The 19137-nt window shown below is 45.2% G+C and overlaps 1 long non-coding RNA gene across 1 annotated transcript in view; it reads right to left on the reverse strand.

The window, feature by feature from the left end:
- The window catches only part of LOC138993215 (uncharacterized), a 52044-nt gene extending 34411 nt beyond the window's left edge, over window positions 1-17633 (reverse strand). The window contains exon 1 of the long non-coding RNA XR_011468249.1: window positions 17553-17633. This is a non-coding gene — a long non-coding RNA (uncharacterized lncRNA). The remainder of the gene's footprint in view (window positions 1-17552) is intronic.
- Window positions 17634-19137: the final 1504 nt, after the last annotated feature.

A 19137-nucleotide genomic window follows, 5' to 3' on the forward strand; every position in this document is an offset into this window, starting at 1 on the left:
GAAACTTTGTAGCCTGGAGTGGAGCTCAGAGCTGGCCAGGGCAGGCAGGAGGGAAAGTCTCCTGTGCTCCAGCTCCCTGGCCACAGCCGGCTGAAAGCAGGTATCTGGGGTTTATTTAGCTTCTATAATTGAAACTTTGTTGCTTTGAGCGTAGCTTAGAGCCAGGCCGCAGCAGACGGGGAACCTTGGCTTCCTCCATCACTGGAGCAAGCAAGCCTCCTGCTCATTCCAGCTCCATGGCTGCCGGCTGCCATCTTTGTTGGCAGTTAATTTGCATATCTCGCTGATTAGCCAATGGGAGGCGTAACGAAGGTATGGTCAATTACCATGTTGGTCTATTATTAGGTAAGATTGCTTCCTTATGATTTTGGCCACCAACAAACACTAATAAGCTAGTACTACTACTATATCCCTTAAATATTAGTAAGTTACAGCATTTTGATAAATATGAAAAGGTCTCTTTTTCATACATTTTATAGTCTATCTTATAAATATGTCAACATGACATTTAACATGTTTTTGTAATTTGAGCTTTTATTTATAACACTGCTAATATTTCTCTACTCTTGCTCTGGTCATTTGTACAAACCAGTACCTCACGGGTGTGATCTGAACCATGTAAGTTCTCTTTCTGTCTCCTTTGTGTGCTTCTTTATCACCCATAGAGTGAAATACTGAATTAGGCTATGGCTCTGAACATCTTTCTTTTGCTGCAAATACCTAATTTCTGAAACAAAGTATTTGCATTGCATAAAGCATATTTTTGGAATGACCCACTACACATTAGGACACAGTATTCTTTTTCATCTAAACATAAAAAAATTTGTAAATGTCCTTGATACAGTAGTCCTGGGGTGGGGGGGATACAAGGAAAATCTGAATGTGCTAGAAAACAAGGAATGTTCAGTTTTAATGCAAATAGAAGAAAACATAAGCTATCTCCTAGGGCAGTGGTCAGCAAACTCATTAGTCAACAGAGCCAAATATCAACCGTACTTCTTCAAAATAGACTCGCCCAGGCGGAAAACCGACTTCTGCGCATGGGCCACGAAGTTTCAATCGCACTGTACACGCGCCCGCATGTGGTATTTTGTGGAAGAGCCACACTCAAGGGACCAAAGAGCCGCATGTGGCTTGCAAGCCGCAGTTTGCCAACCACGGTCCTAGGGGTTCCACTGGCCAAACTTGGGACAATTTGAACATGAATAAAAACCATAACTTTAACATGCATAAATAATAGAATAAAATTCAATGAATCTCAAAGAAGACCAAGTGGGAGAGTGGGGAGAGGGCTCATTGCTTTCATTGGAGATGAAAATTATAATAATCCTTCACTTTGAAATTGGTAATAAAAGGGAAAGGATGAATATTTGCCCTGTCTTTTTCAGAGGAAATAAAATTTATCCTAATTGATGAGAAAATGTTGTCCTTTATAGAAGAACTAGAGGCCTGGTGCATGAAATTTGTGCACAGGGGTGGGGAACCTTCAGCCTGGCCTGCACCCTCTCCAATCTGGGACCCCTCGGGGGATGTCTGACTGCCTCTCGCAATCCGGGACCTCTGGCTCCTAACCACTTGCCTGCCTGCCTGATCACCTCTAACTGCTCCTCTACCGGGCTGATCGCCCCTAACTGCTCCCCTGCTGGCCTGATCGCCCCTAACTGCCTCTGCCTCGCCCCGCACCTGGAACCCAGGATTCCCTCCTCCAGCCGGCCGCAGGCCCCCAGGATCCAGGTCGGCTTCGCCTGGGCCAGCTGCAGTCGCAGGACACCATGGGCGGGCAGCTTCACCCAGGCTGCAGCTGCAGGCACCCGGGACTGAGGGGTGGGCGACTTGTTCCTCTCCCGGGCAGCAGCCCCAGTCGGCTGGCACCCAGGACTGCGGGGTGTGTGGCCTGTCCCTCCCCTGGGCCTCAGGCACAGGCGTAGCCGCTGGCACCTGGGACCATGGGACAGGCAGCTTGTCCCTCTCCTGGGCTGCAGCCTGGCTGGTCCCCATTCCTCTCTCATGAGCTCATTTGTGCCTGGCTGTTAGGGTGATCCTGGATTTTTCTTGAAGCCAGAGAATACATTTTAGGAACACATGGAAAAACCTTGAATACGAACAACTATTTAGATGATACTATAACAGTTTTTTTTTAACTCACTCCTTGGGCATTTATTTTTTATTTACTTATTTTTATTTTATTCTTTATTGATTAACATATTACATATGTGTCCTTATCCCTCATTGCCCCTCCGCTCCCCCACTCATGCCCTCACCCGCTAGTGTCCGTGTCCATTGGTTATGCTTTTATGCATGCATACAAGTCCTTACGTTTTTATTCATTTCTTAGGTATGATAATGACATCGCTATAAATAAAAACTTACTCAACCTTTGGAGGTACATACCGGATCATCATAATGTCTTTCACTGACTTGCCCACTGTTCCCATTGTGCCTATTTAAAAAAAGAAAGAAATATACACACATGTATAGCTACATTCACCAAACGTGGCAGAAGTGAACAGTTATTCAATTTAGATGTTGAGTATGTGGATATCCACTTTACATTTAAACATTATAAATTATATAACATGAATTTGGAAACAGAAGAATAGTGCTTTTTGGGTTTTGTATGTGAAATTTTACTTGTATAGACACATGTCATTTCATCTCTAGAAAGTCAATAAAAACCCTTTGTCTCGGGATTCTCTGTATGTTCATATGAAGCCACTTTGTAGAGGATGGCTTCTCAAATCAACGTTGTGAAACAGTGTCAGCTCGTTTTGGACGGAAGAGTCCTCCCTGCCCCTGAAACCTGTAATGTGTGCACAGACTTTATGTGGCGTCAGCAGCGTGATGGATGCCCCTAACACTAGGAAGAAATTACAGGCAGATGCTGCAATGTTAAATGTGTAGACTGCCATGAAGTCAGAAAGAAGAGGGCACAGCAGTGAGACCTGGGATGAAAGTGGAGATCAGAAATCTAAGAGCAGAGAAACGTTGTCCAAGTGGAGAGAGGGGGATTAAGGAAATGGTGAGCATAAGGAGGCAGGATGTATGGGAGCCATGTGGCATCAGAATGTGCCAGGTGGTGCTGAAAGATGGCAAGGGAGGGGCAAGTGCCCTGAAGAGACAATGGAGTTAAAGTGACGTTTACGAAGACCAGACGGAGGTCAGCATAGCATCCGTGGGTGGCATACCTATCGCAGCGGGACGGGAAGCCGAGAAACAATTCAAAGCAGGGTAGCGAAAATCAGAGGACCAACTTCAGCTGGTGAGTAGGGGATTTTGAGATCACGAAAAGGCAAGTGATTCGAAGCCAAGTCAGCTTAGAAGAGTCAAAACAGTATGAGCTTTAGTATCAGGTAAATCTAATTTTAAATTCAGGCTTTGTTATTTACTACCTGTGTGACCTTCAACAAATCGCCTCTGGAAGTGTGTTTTAAACACCTACCCAGGTGGTTTTGAGGTAGGTGAGGAGCAGGTCACTTGGAATCATTGAAAACACCAGGGCCCAGGAAGGCTGGAGTGGGTGGTGGAGGATTAGGGTTAGGGTTAGGGTTAGGGTTAGGGTTAGGGTTAGGGTTAGGGTTAGGGCTAGGGCTAGGGATAGGGATAGGGCTAGGGCAAGGGATAGGATTAGGGTTAGGGTTAGAGTTAGGGATAGGGATAGGGTTAGGGTTAGGGATAGGGTTAGGGTTAGGGATAGGGATAGGGATAGGGTTAGGGTTAGGGCTAGGGTTAGGGTTAGGGATAGGGATAGGGATAGGGTTAGGGTTAGGGCTAGGGTTAGGGCTAGGGCTAGGGTTAGGGTTAGGGTTAGGGATAGGGATAGGGATAGGGTTAGGGTTAGGGTTAGGGTTAGGGATAGGGTTAGAGATAGGGATAGGGATAGGGATAGGAATAGGGATAGGGTTAGGGTTATGGTTAGGGTTAGGGCTAGGGTTAGGGCTACGGTTATGGATAGGGATAGGGATAGGGATAGGGTTAGGGCTAGGGCTAGGGCTAGGGCTAGGGATAGGGATAGGGTTAGGGATAGGGTTAGGGTTAGGGCTAGCGCTAGGGCTAGGGCTAGGGATAGGGATAGGGATAGGGATAGGGTTAGGGCTAGGGTTAGGGTTAGGGTTAGGGTTAGCGATAGGGATAGGGATAGGGATAGGGTTATGGCTAGGGCTAGGGTTTTGGATAGGGATAGGGATAGGGATAGGGTTAGGGCTAGGGCTAGGGCTAGGGATAGGGATAGGGTTAGGGATAGGGTTAGGGTTAGGGCTAGCGCTAGGGTTAGGGTTAGGGATAGGGATAGGGATAGGGATAGGGTTAGGGTTAGGGTTAGGTTTAGGGTTAGGTTTCTGGGTATGGTTAAGGCACCAGGAGCTCAGCATTTTGGTAGGTCTAGGGTTAAGGTAATGGATAGGGTTAGGGTTAGGGTTAGTATTAGGGGTATGGTAGCATTTGGATTAGTTGTATGATTAAAGCACAAAGAGCTCAGCCTTTTGGCAGATGAGCTCTGAGATGGCCCAGCATGGGAATGCTGGTGAAGAACATGAAGAGTTTAGCTGTTTTCAGGGGACGAAGGACTGAGGGTAACTGAACCTGGCCTGGGGATCTGAAATCATATATTGAAGTCTTAGCCCCCAATACCTCAGAAGGTGACTGTTTAGGACACAAGGCTTTTCCAGAGGTAATTAAAACAAAATGATGTAATATTAGGGTTGGCCCTAATCCAATATGACTAGAGTCCTTAGAAGAAGAGATTAACACACAGCCAGACATAGAGAAATGACCATGCGAAGACACAGGAGAAGGGTGGTTATCTACAGGCCAAGGAGACCTCAGAAGAAATCAATCCCAATGACTACATGTTCTCAAAGTTCTAGCTTCCAGATCTGTGAGGAAGTCAATGTGTGTGGTAACACGTTGTGGACAGTCTTTGCTGTTGGGGCCCAAAGAAATCAGCACAATCGCTTTGGTCATAGTGCCTTTCCATGTGCCTTAGCAAAGCTCCACTGAGTAGCTCTCTCCTCTTCTGCATTGACTTTCTCCTGCTGGGTCCTCACCGCTTCCAGTTCCAGATCCTTCTTTATCAACGGCCCCCAGACCCCAACCACTTTGTTCTTCTCCTGGGATTTGTGGCTTTTCTGTTTTTGCCCATCTCCATGATTTCTCTTTCCAGCTTTGCCTTTCGTATCAGTCCTGTGTAGGCCTGCTTACCTGATTCTGATTTGTGGCGTTCTATTGTTTTAAATTACTGTCTGGACAGGGTTGGTGGATTTAGCAAAGAAAAAATATTGTTTATCCAAAATTCAAAGTTAATTGGGTGTCTGTATTTTATCTGGCCATCCTATGTCTGATCCATTACCCATCAATGTCTGTAGTGTCTTTGCTGTGGCACAATTATTTGCCACATAACTTATAACTGTAGTTAAAAACACACACAAATATCAGGCTTTAGAGCAAGGCATTAAATTCGAATTCTAACATCCCGCTAACTTCCCAACACTTAGTATCTTTTTTTTTTAATTAAAAATGTTTATTGATTTCAGAGAGAAGGGAGAGAAAGAGAGAGAGAGAGAGAGAGAAATGTCAATGAGGAGAGAGAATCATTGGTGGGCTGCCTCCTGCATGCCCCACACTGGGGATCAAGCCCACAACCTGGGCATATGCCCTGACTGGGAATTGAACCGGTAACCCCTGGGTCGATGCTTGGTCACTGAGCCATACCCGGCCCGGCTGTCTTTCTTAATCTGTAAACCATTGGTACATTTCTTGTCAAACCTGACAAAAAATGGGAAGGCTTAATCCCATCTATAACAATAAAAGTGTAATATGCTAATTAGACTGGACAGCCAAACGATCTTCCGAACGAAGTCGTGCAGCAGGGCCTGAGGCAGAGGTGGTTGGGGTGATCAGGCAGGCAGGTGAGCAGTTAGGGGTGATCAGGCAGGCAGGTGAGCAGTTAGGGATGATCAGGCAGGCAGGTGAGTGGTTAGGGGCTATAAGGCTGGCAGGTGAGCCATTAGGGGTAATCAGGCAGGCGACCAGTTAGGAGCCAGTGGTCCCAGATTATGAGAGGGTGCAGGCTGGGCTGAGGAACACACCCCCCTCCCATGCATGAATTTCGTGCACCGGGCCTCTAGTCTATACTAATAAAAGGGTAATATGCTAATTAGACTGGATAGACCAGATGTCTTCTAGACATCCTTCTGATAAAGCTGGGGGTGTGGCCAGCCTGCAAACCACCCGCAGCCCCTCACCCAGGCTGGCCTCGCCCCCTAGTGGGGATCCCAACCCTGATCAGGGGCATGGCTGGCCTGCAAACCTTTGGTGGACCCTCACCCAGGCCAGACCCGCCCCCAGTGGGGACCTCCACCCCGATGGGGGTGTGGATAGCCTGCAAACTGCCCAAGGCCCCTCGCCCAGGCCAGCCCTGCCCCCTAGCAGGGACCCCAACCCCTATTGAGGGTGTGGCTGACCTGCAAACACCCAGCGGCCTCTCACCCAGGACAGCCCTGCCCCCCAGTGGGGACCCCCATCCCCATCAGGGCCATGGCCAGCCTGCAAACCCCTGGCAGCCCCTCACCCAGGCTTGCCCTGCCCCCCAGTGGGGACCCCTACCCCGATCAGGGGCATGGCCTGCCTGAAAACTGCAAGCGGCCCCTCGCCCCAGATGGCTCTGCACCCCCAGCAGAGACCCCCAACCCTGATACAGGGCTCCCTCTGTGCAGGCCAGCTGGCCTCCACCTGTGCACCAGGCCTCTGTCCTATATAACAAAAGGGGTAATATGCAAATTGACCCTAAGGACAGAACAACCAGAATGACCGCTGGACCAGTCACTATGAGGCACACTGACCACCTCTTGGTCCCTTCTGGCCACGAGGCACCGATCATCCGATGGTGAATGGAGAACTGGGGGTGGGTGGTGGCGGTGGGGGGGGGGGGGGGTAGCTGCGGGCAGCTGGGGAAGATGGCCCTGATCGCAGGCCAGGCCTAGGGACCGTACCCAGGCACGAATTTTGTGCAAGGGGCCTCTAGTTCCATTTATATCTGTCCAGCCAGCTCCTCTAAATTGTTGGTCACTTTATTATTTTTCAAATCCTTCATCATGCTTCCTCCAACCAGAACCAAAGCAATGTCAAAGTGCTGGCTTTGCCACCATGGCCCTCCCCACCTCTGCCACCCAATTCTAAGAAGCCCTTTTTCCATTCATTCCTTTGGGATCAACCACTGGAAACGTGTCCACAAGCCATTGACAAACCCCTCCCCAAATAAGTCTTTCGGAAAAAAAGAGTTTCAGCTGTGTACCAACTTCATGAAGTTCTTCTGTAAATAAACCAGTTTACGCTTCGCTTGTGATCTGCTTTTGTATTTAAAGAGCAGAATCAATAGTATGTTTTGTTACTGCGCTTAAAGGGAGACACAGTTAAGATGTTTAACAGAGACCTCATAGGCCATACAGCCATTGCCTTGGGCTCAGTAGATGTCAATTAACTCCTCAATGCTCCCTTTTAGACAGATGTTCTCCAGGAAAGTTGCCAAAACACATGCATATTCTGTTAGCAGCAAAGAAGTGAAATAGAAAGCCACTTCCTCCTTCCCCTGAGTGCGTGCTTGAAAATCAGAAACCATAATTAAAAGCATATGTGACATTTTTCACAATATGTTAGGGTGGTGGTTCTAATCATTATCATACGTACCATATTTGATATGGTAGAACATGCGAAAATGTTTATATACTTTTACATGATGGCTTAACAACACGTATAAACATTTAGGTACAAAGGGATTATAAATTTTGGTAAAGGCATTGAGTTACCGTCAAAAAGAGATAAACGTTAGCAACGACCCCTGTCTTTTTGGCAAACCTGTTGTCACAGGACAAAGGCTGGTTCAAAAGCAAAACTGTAAGGAGAACCCAAATCGTGGAAGGCAGGCTGAAATGGGTCCAATAACCAGCACATATTTTTGCCGGCGCATCTTCGAGGGCTTTGCAAGGATCTGAGACGCTGGCGAGCGGGGCAGGTCCTGAGCTCCTCTCTCTCTTCTCGCGCTGCACGTGGAAGGTGAGGAAACAGGAACCGAGGTGGTGTGAACCGCCCGGTGGAGCAGAGCAGATGTCTCCCTGCAAATGATCAAGCACCGACTAGGTTTGAGGCACTCCTCCTACATGAATTGCAGTCCTTGCAACAAACCGTTACATGAGGAACAAGAAGACCGAGTCAGAAGTTGTATTGTTATTGAGCTGACTAAAGGCAGAACCTGGAGGGACAGCCATACCCAGGCCTGAGGTTTTGTAAAAGCCTTCATTTTCCAGGTCTGTCCTGGGGGGAGAAGGGTGGGCTTAGTCTGAGCTTCCTTCCAAAGTGTTAGGGGTTTTAAGTTAATTAAATTGAGGTGGCGCTACTGCCAGGGCTGCCTACATAAGCAAACAAAAATAACCCGTGAAGGCCTCAGGTGACCGAAATGGAAACTGAAGGAAAGCCACTCACAAACAGCCAACTGGGCTGGAGGCCACAGCCAGTCGGTAAGTTTCGGACTTTCTGCCTCTTCTCTATAAAGGCCCCTCCCCGGGTCCTGTTGGCAGAGGGCTACTCACCACTTCAGTGTGCCACTGCCTGATCCAGTTTTACACCCTCAAAGAAACTCTTAAAATGTCTAATATGCCCCTGTTTAGCTTTTAACGGGATGAAGGGATTTGTAATTTTTATATCGGTGACTTGTCGTAACTTGGTACGGCTTGCCAGAAAGATGGCAAGTGGTATGCGAGAGATGCTCGAGCACATATGTATGCCAGCAGTTCATAAAATGTCAAAGCTGGAAAGCCTTAGCAGGGCATCTGGTCCATCCCCTTCGTTTCAAAGGCGAGGAGTCGCAGGTCAGCTAGCTGTGTGTGACACGGGATCGGCAGCCGTGAGAGACGGTGTGTGAACGCCGCCCTCTGACAACCTCCTCGCTCCAACTCTGTTGGTCGCCTCTAAATGCCAATGTGCCTTCTTAGGCTGTGACGTTGGTGGGACTGCTCTGGCGATGCAGCCCAGTGACCGCTGCAGGGATGGAGAAATCGTTCCCTGGATGGTTAAGCATGTATATAAGCACCAATTAGCAAAGTTTCTCCTAATGTTTTCTTTTGTTTTTTTTGTTTTTTTCTTCATGTAGAGGATCCGTTCATCAAACTCAAACTGCTCCAGCTCTTGTAGGCTGTCTCCTACCTAATGGACAGGGCTGGCGTGCCCACAGGAGGGAGCCTCTGCCACCCCCAGCTGTGGCTAGAACATGAACTTGTGGCTGAAGGGAAGTTAAGTGGCCTTGAAGTCTAGACACAGAGGCTCATTTTTAAATGTGGAATAAGAAGCCACAGAGCAGGACAGTATGAAAGCACAGCTCAGGGCCCTGCTGGACTAGTAGGGACTAGATGCCCCCATCCTAGTGCTCCCTTCTGACTTAAGTTATTTGTGGGAACCACTGTGATGTATCGAGAGATGGAAGTAGAGTTCAGCTTTCTTCCTTCCTCCCTCCTGCTCCTCTAAATTCTAACTTGGGTTTTCATATACACACAAGAAGTCATCAAATCAAACAAAATTCAGAATCTATACTAATAGAAGGATAATATGCTAATTAGACTGGACATCTTCCAGACGTCCTTCCTGACAAAGCCAGGTGGTTGGCCGGCTTACAAACTGCCCCTGGCCCCTCGCTCAGGATGCCCACCCCCTAGGGGGACCCTCATCCCGATCGGGGGTGTGGCCAGCCTGCAAACTGCAGCGGCCCCTTGCCCAGGCTGGCCCCACCCCAAGCAGGGACCTCCATCCCAATGGGGACGTGGCCGGCCTGCAAACCACCTCGTCCCAGCAGAACCTCCTCCCCCCTGATCGGGGGTGGGACTGGCCTGCAAACCCCGGCAGCCCCACCCTTCAGTGGGCTCCCCCACACCCTGATCTGGGACTCCTTCAGGGCAGGCCAGCCAGCCCCTCACCCATGCACCAGGCTTCTATCCTATATAATAAAAGGGCAATATGCAAATTGACTCTAATGGCAAAACGACCAGAATGACCACTGGACCAGTCACTAGGAGGCTCACTGACCACCTCTTGGTCCCTTTCCCTGGCCGGCAGGCTCCCACCACCTGATGGCCACCTGCTGCGGGGCTGGGGCTGGCGATTGGGCGGGAACAGCTGACCTCTCGGTCCCTTTCCCCAGCCATCAAGCACTGATCACTCGATGGCGAACGGGGAACTAAGGGTCGGGGGGTAACAGGGGGAGGGGCTGGCTGCGAACAGCTGGGGAAGATGGCCCTGATCGCATGCCAGGCATAGGTACCATACCCAAGCATGAATTTCGTGCACCAGGCCTCTAGTAAGTTATAAAGAGAAAAGCCTCCTGGATAAGATTTTGTTCAATATGAAATATATAGTTCTGCAACTAAAATTACAGTGTAGTCTTTCCATATGCTGAATACAACAGAAGTGAATTTAGTAGAGAAAAGATTTAATTTTTTAAAAATATATTTTATTGATTTTTTACAGAAAGAAAAGGAGAGGGATAGAGAGTTAGAAACATCGATGAGAGAGAAACATCGATCAGCTGCCTCCTGCACACCTCCTACTGGGGATGTGCCCGCAACCAAGGTACATGCCCTTGACCAGAATCAAACCTGGGACCTTTTAGTCCGCAGGCCGATGCTCTATCCACTGAGCCAAACCAGTTAGGGCAAGATTTAATATTTTAATATAGACTTCAGAGGAACAAGGTTAAGAGATCCATATTTTGATGAGAGATGAGAACAGTTTTAGTGGTTATGTAGAATATATATTTAGGATTTTCATTTCTATGTGCAGACACCTCATATTTGAGACATCCAAAAGGGTTGCAAACTATAACATTTAAGTAGTTCCTGAAAACAATTTAATTATGTGCTCTAAAATATTCTGACATGAATCAAAATAAAAATTTAAACAGTGCCTATGTTTAACAATATTACAATGTACACTTAAAGTTTTGTTAAGAGGGAGATCTTAAGTGTTATTAGTAAGAGAAATAAATAAACAGGGTAGTTCACACTTGTTTATCATAAAAAAATAGCAAGAGATAATAAATGCTGTCTAGTATGTGGATAAAAGGGAACCCTGAGACACTGTTGGTGGGAATGTAAACTGGTATAGCCACTGTGGAAAAGAGTGTGAAGGTTCAAGAAATTATAAAAGGGACAACATATGAGTCAACACTTCCACTTCAGGATCTCTATCCAAAGGAAAAGAAATAATTACCTTGAAAAAATAGCTATACTTCACTGTTTAGCGCAGCATGATTCACAATAGCCAAGGCACACAGACAACCTAAATGCCTGTCAACAGATGAATAGATAAGGAAAGTGTGGTGTATATATATTAATAGAATATTATTCAACTCAAAAAAAAGGAAGAAAATTCTGTCATTTGCAATAAAATGGGTAAACCTGGAGGGCATTACACTAAGTGAAATAAGGCAGATGGAGAAAAATAAATATCTCATGGTATCATTTAAATGTGAAATTTAAAAAAAAAAAAGTCAAACTCATAGAAACAGAGTAGAAAGTGGTTACCAGTGGTTGTAGGGCAGGATAAATAGGAAGAAGTTGGTAAAGGGTACAAACTTTCAGTTACAAAATGAATAAAATCTGAGAATATCCTATATAATAAAGAGGTAATATACAAATTAACCCTCACGCCCTCACAAGATGGCTGCCTACGACCAGGCCGGCAGGGGGGTTAGTGAGGGACAACCAAACAACTGAACAGCAGGCTGTGTGGGGCAGCCAGGCCAGCAGGGGGCCTCAACCGGCAGTTGGACATCCCCCGAAGGGTCCTGGATTGGAGAGGGTGCAGACTGGGCTGAGGGGACCACCCCTGTGCATGAATTTCGTTCACTGGGCCTCTAGTATGGTTATAAAATTTAATGCAAATGTGAAAATGATCTTTGAAGACTAGATGCATAATGTAATTAATAGTAGTAATATTTAACTAAAATCTAATTTATGTGTTAGATATACAAGTATGTGTTTTTAGATATGTACATATTTATACACTAAAAAATCTATATCAAACACTCCTGGGTTTGAATCTTAGTTTTATCATTTAGTTTTGTGGGATCCTGGGTGAGTATCTTTACAGTATCCACATACATATGCTCACATACCTACACACCCATATAACACACATGTAATAGTATATATTTCAACAAAATGTTCAAAACAACTATCTCTAGTTAAAAGAATTATTTGAATTTTTTATTTTCTCAATACATTTTATGTCTTACTCAAATTGGTAAAGTAAGCATGTATCACTTTAGTAATCATAAAATATCACTGTAAGAAAAGAGATACTAAAAATAAAGCTATAATTCTAGCTAAGTACCTTTTCCTTCTGCATGCCTGAGTTGAATTTTAGTTGAACCTGTATCGGTAAGCTGATTAATCACACATGCCATTCTATCCATCTTGGAATGTCAATATAATATTTTGGTGTGGTTTTATATTTAACTGTCACCAAATCAATTGTTCAATTAATTTTTAGGTCAACAAACTCCTAGGAACTACCAAACCAGAATAGAACGGAGAAAGACATGTTCATTATTCTGACATCAGAAACTGGAAAATGCTATGATTGAGCTTTCTCATTGAAAAAGAGGAACACAGGCCCACATTTCAAAAGCATTGTATATCAGGGGCCTAGCTGATCAATTACCAATATGTTCTCTTCTGAGAAGCATGAAAACCTTAGAACACGACTCACAAAATGTGTTTGTGACATTCTCTCAATACTTCTGAAAAATGGCGAAATTGTCAATCAGCAACTAAAATATCTTCAAAGACACCCTGACAAGAAGAGCACCATATTTTCAAACCCGAACCAGATGTGCGAGTACTGGAGGCTCAGTTCCCTGAGGCCCCTTTGGAACTGGGAAGGATTACCCAGATGTTGCTACTTGGAAGGCCTTCAACAACCTGCCTACTTTGTCTAACATAATAGGACAGTGACCGGGCTCCTGAGTTCAGAGGTAGAGTACAACGCAGCAAAAAAACACGCAATCGCACAGCATGGCAGCGGCCCATGGCCCCTTCCCTCACCTTGGTGATAAACTGAATCGTCTGACTAAAGATTGAACTCTTGTCTTCCATTTATTTCAGTCATGCTTCAAGGACATATGGTTAGTCAAAAGGACAGACATTAACCTCAACATTTCCAGCCCCCAGAAACATTTAAGTCTGTTTCATCTGATTTAACAGCGGCACATATGTGCCTTCCAAATCTTTGTTAAAGACCACCGATCTTCATGTTCAGAAAAGGCCACCACTGAATCTGATGAATTTCAAACATGGAAGGGTGAAAACCAAGAATTTCACAAGATTGCTCGGGTTAAAAAAAAAAAAATGTTTTATTGGTCAGGACTGCCAAATGGGTAATGTATCAAAGATAATGCTACTACAAAGAGGAAAGTGCTTTTCTTTCCTAACACATGGCTCGCAGCTGAGTCCTGCGCTCTGCTCTGAGTCTTGTTTCATGTGGTGCCCTGTTCTCTTCCTTGGCCCAAAGCCCAAGCATCTCTGATGATTCCTTCCCTATCTCCCCAGACGTTAGACTCAGACATTGAAACGTTAAACCGAGCACAGAGTAAAGGATTAACATGCAATCGAATCTCCATGTAATCAAGAGTTCAAATGACATGTTTGCCCAGAGGAAAAAGTAAAACAAAGGTCTTTTTTTTTTTTCTTTTTTGCTACTTGGAAAAGCTGCACATTTATTTTTCTATAAATATTCCTTCCTGTTAATTTCAAAAAAGTGAATGAGGTGAGAAAGGAAATACAAAAAAAAAAAGGAAGAGGACAGGCAATTTTTGACAATTGACAGGACAAAATGTAAAATCTCAAAAATGGTGTTGATGACTAGAGGAAGGAATGTCACCGTGAAAGGAAGAGTGGGGAGCGTGCACAGACATTTGAAAGGTACATATGCATTAATGCTAATTCCATTGAGAAAGATGTAACTGTTTCCAAAGCGTAAAAAGGTTAAGGTTCGCGCCTCTGTGTCCTGCTCACCACGTGTCCGTGATTTATGACTGAAATGATTGCTTCAGTGCTTCCTCCACTCGGAATGAAAGGAACCGGAGAGAGAAACAAAGAGCACATTTGCTTTCCTGAGGCTTTAAGATCCCTTAGCAAGCCTGACCCAAGCGTTGATGACTTCAAAGCTCGTATTTTTGCTAGTTTCTTCTCAATGTTCATGACTCCACTCGGTGACTGAGGAGACTGACCTGACCATTTCAGACCCAAATGTTCTCAGGCCGTTTGATGCTTTGAGGAACAAATGAGATCACACAAACATGTGTACGGAAATGTCATGAATTCACCACCCCTATCTCCTTAAAAGACCATTTCAGCTCTTCCAGACGCTCCCCTGGGCACCACCACTCCAGCTGTTTATGGGAGATCTTTCAAGTTCATGAACAAGACTGCTCAGGGGGTCACTGTAGCACTTTATGACAGTCTCCCCTGCTTCATGAAAAACAGCAGGCTCTCCATACTCCTGTGGACACAGGAGATGCTCTGCCTGTGAAAACCACTAATCTGCCGGGACCTACAGGCACAAACCTATTCCTCCCACCCCTATGGCCCCCCCTCTCTCTCCCTCCCGCCCTAAGCACAGAAACATTTTGCCTTGGTCTCTCCCTAGTCCCTAATACAGTGGGGCCTTGACTTACGAGTTTAATTCGTTCTGAGACCGAGCTCGTTAAGGAGCTCGTTAACTCAAATTACTCTATCAACTCAATGCAAAAAATCGGCAGAGAGACAGCTGGTATCTCAAAAAACTCGTTAGTCGGGACACTCGTAAGTCAAGGCCCCACTGTATGTCATGGTGCACGTTGAGCCAAGTGTCCTACTCACCTTCTCTTCATCTCATTGGTGAGGGAGAGAGTCCTACCCCAGGGTGAGGGAGATGGCGGAATAGCCAACAATGGACAGAGGAGATTGAAAGCAATCGAATGGTCACATACACTCACAGCCTGAAGGAAACACCCCATGCCACACAAGGCCCAGTGGGGCTTGCGACTGGGAACAGAGTAAACAGCAGGGGCTGGGAGGGGTGGGCTCTATGGGAGTATGTGATTGGCATGTTGGGGTAATTCCATAAGCCAACAGGGAACTGAAACCTACTGCTCAGGGATAAGCAGGAAGTACACCCGGACCCTTTGGTAAGGAGAGCTGTTTGCTAGGGTACTTATTCTCTGGAGCAGAGCAGGGAGGAAACTTGTAATTAGGCCAGGTGAGGTAACCAATTTTACCAGGTGTCCAGGCAGGACATAATGTTGAGTCTTAATTTTAGCTCTTACACCATACCACGTTAAATGCACCAAACACCTCATTTTGTATGTGTATATATACCCAGGTAAGCGAATCAACAATCCTTTGCAAATTATCTGCTTAGCCTCCCCAATGCCTTCATGTACAATCACAGTATGTGTCAGTTATATACATTGGAGAGGAAAACACTACAAAATTAATTATCAACAAGTCTTCTGTCAGATGTGCTATATTCTTGGGAAGAAAAGCACTACCATTAGCATGATTTTACATATCATAGATCCCATAGCCAATATAGGGAAGCGAGGTAAGTATTGTGTCTGGCTACTGTGGCTCCACTGGGCAGCCTGGACGCCTCTCTCATCCCATGATCCTATTGCTGGCTTATGCTCCTTCAGGATGAAGCTGTGTCATATTTGTCATGGTGCCTCCAGAATTGAGTCTAATGTCTCACAGAATACAGGCAATGATACCAACCAGTTAGTGAGAATTTACCACCCACCAATGTCCTAAGCAATATGTACACATCATCCAATTTAATTGTCACAATCATCTCCTGGGGTCAGTCCTATCATTTTAGTTTACTAGATTGGGGGACGGCCAAGTTTTCCTGTGAAGAGCCAGACGGTAAATATTCTGGACTTTGTGGGCTGTGTCGTGTGTGTTGAGATAGTTACTTTGCTATTGTGGTGTAAAAGCAGCCAGAAAAAAATATGTAAATAAGTGGGCATGGCCCCGTTCCAATAAAAGTTCATTAACGCAAACAGGGAGCAGGCTGAATTTGGCCCAGGGGCTGTCGATTGCCAACACCTGTTTTTGATGACACTCATGCTTGGCTTAATTGAGCAATTTGCTCCCAGTCACACAGTTCAGAAGAGGGAGAGCAAGATTTTTAAACCCAAATGTGTCTGATACCCAAACTCCTATTCTGCACCACACCTCACTACTGTACTCGGCCATGGGGCTCCGTACATATGTGTTGAATAAATTAAAATGTCTATTTTTATATTCATTTTGCAAGAGCAAAAATGGAGTCAGGTTACATAGTCAGGGCTTCTGACTCCTATTCTACACTGAGTTTAAAATGTAATGAAAATCAGCCCTGGCCGGTGTGGCTTTAGTTGATTGGAATGTCGTCCCATACACCGAAAGGTTGGGGGTTCAATTGCCGGTAGAAGCACATGGCTAGGCTGAGGGTCCCATCCCAGGTCAAAGCGTGGATGGGAAGCAACCCATCGATGTTTCTCTCTCACAGCATGTTTTTTTCTCTCTTTATCTCTCTGTCCCTTCCCCTGTCTAAAGTCAATGGACATGTTCGTAGGTGAGGATGAGAAAAAAATTAAAAACTCATTATACAATTTTTTCAAAAATATGTAATGAAGACTCAATCAGTCAGGGACCAGTATCCCTCTGTCTACCGGTTGAGTGGTATATTAAGGCCATGTCCAGTAGGAATGGCCAGTTGTTAACGGAAGAGAAACAGACTTCAAATATGGGCTCTATTTTCCATTATTTGGATTTTCATCTATGGCGGCCTCATTTAATTCACTTCCATTTCCTTCAGGCTTTGCCTAAACCTATTCACATCCCCATATGTCAGAAGAAATTCAAATACCCCAGCAACTAGCTCTTTTAATCTCTCACACTAGTTATATAATACTAACAATGTTTTTACACACTCTGTTGAAAAAAATTGCTTCCTAACTGGGAAGCAATTTTTAACCCAAAATAGAAAGGATAAAGAATAAAAAATTGCTGACACCACTTTAATTGACTGTGTCTAGAATAATGAATTTCTAAGAAAGTTCAAGTATGTTTTTTTTTCATAATCTGGAGGAATAGTGTTGTTACTTATAACTCAGAGATGGCTGGTATTAAAAACAAAATAAAACATGAGGCATCCAGAAAATGTAATTAATTTAATGAGATAAGCCTTAAGAAATTATCAAGTATTCCCAGGAGCAGCTATGAGAAACTTAGAGAGAACATGAGCTGCCTTGAAATTGCTTTCTTTGCTCACAACCAAAATTATTTTAAGGTAGTTGAGCTGCTGTTGGTATTAAAAGATGCCTGAAGTATTATTACCATTCACGGCCAACTCCACCTTTAAATAAGGTCATAGAAATTTGGAATCAATACACAAGCCAGCATCAGCCTCCGGAGACTGCCATTTTTCTCGCTAATAAAAAAGCTCACAGTAATAAATTATGGGGGGAAGGTTGCCACTACCCCTACCAGGAATGAGGTGTCCAGATTCCAAATCCAGTGTTGCCGAGAGGAAGTACAGGGGCTCCACCTCCAAAAGCTTGGCTCACCGTGTGCTCATTTCGCCAGAAACAAGCAACATGCTTGACTGCAGTGGGAGGAGAATGAGGAGGGGAGGAGTTGTAATTTCACAATGAGCAGAAAAAGCAATCCCAGGAAGACAGAACAATTGGGTGGCCAGAACCATGCCCAGGGCCAGAGTGGTGGGTTTGGGCCAGGGGCTCTGGGTGACCATGAATCTACCTTTGAATATCTACATGGTATTGGCAAAATAAACCAGGTGATACACTTAATTTGGTGATCAATGCTAGATTCTGTGGTGGGCTTTCTGGGTTGAATTCCAGTTTTGTCACTTACTACCTATGTAACCTGGGGCAAGTGTTCTACCGTTTCTTTTTCTCGGTTTCCTTAACTATAAAGTAGGGAAGGTAATATCTACCGCATGGAGGTTGTTTTTTGTTTTTATTTTGGTTTTTAACCATAAGTAAATAACAGTACCTGGCACAAGCTAGCACTAAAAAAAAATAAAAAATAAAAAAATGTTGGGCTTATTATCAAAGAAGAATGGAGTTCGACTGATTCTATAACTATTGAACCAGAGGCAGATTAAAAGCAGAGCGGAGTCAGATTTAGCGAGTTCAAAAGGCGTATTATCCACTTGTTTCAGAGCGGGAAGGAACATGCCATGTGCTGAATGCTGATTTTGCCTCAGGTACCAAATATTATTGCCTTTAGTTTTCTTCAAAGCCCAGTGGGATGGTATTGTCATCCCCATGTTATAGGTTAGGAAACCAAGGCACACACGTTAAGTGAGCGGCCAGTGGCCTCATGGGTACAAATATGGCAGATCAGAGATTTGCATTCGACTTGCTTCACTCTAAAACATGCATGGGGCCACGGAGTTTGAGCCCTGTGGTGTGAGAAAGCAGGTGTGGGTTAGGCTAAGTAGCTATCGTCAAGGCTACCAGGGCCATGTCTGGTCGCCCTCCTAATTCCCCACAAGTAATCAGACATTAATGATTGGTCAGCCAACACTTCAAAACCTATGGGACGGCATGCAGTTCTCTCACACCCAAAGCAAGTCTTTTTTCTCTGCCTGGCGGGTCTTTTTCTGTTCTAGGTGTTAGAGAAGGAAAAATGAATGGAGGCCCTTTCCCCCTAGCGCCTCCGGGTTTCTCTCTCTCTCTCTCTCTCTCTCCTCTCTTTTTATCTTCCTCTAAAGAACTATCACCATCATGTCCCCACATCCCCATATCAGCCTTTGTTCTTGCCTGAGCCTGTGTGGTTACAGGATTTATTCCCTGTCTAGGTCACCATAAATAACAAGGTTTCTCAAAAGGATTAGTGGACAAATTAGAATTTACCGATGATTTCACAGGAGATGAAAGAGAAGATTCATGTGGGGAAAAACTCAGCAAACTGCTTCAAATCATCCTTCCACAATTTTTTTCCCTCCTATGCTGGCAACGGGGGTCCTTGGTCGTCCATTTCTTACCTCATGGTCACACTCACATTTGTGGGTCTGCTTCTCCCTGCAAAGGTCCTTTGAGTTCTC

The sequence above is a fragment of the Myotis yumanensis genome, unplaced genomic scaffold (genome assembly GCF_028538775.1).
Source record: "Myotis yumanensis isolate MYYU_CA2020_CCGP unplaced genomic scaffold, mMyoYum1.0.hap1 SCAF_15, whole genome shotgun sequence".
NCBI classification, from domain to species: domain Eukaryota; kingdom Metazoa; phylum Chordata; class Mammalia; order Chiroptera; family Vespertilionidae; genus Myotis; species Myotis yumanensis.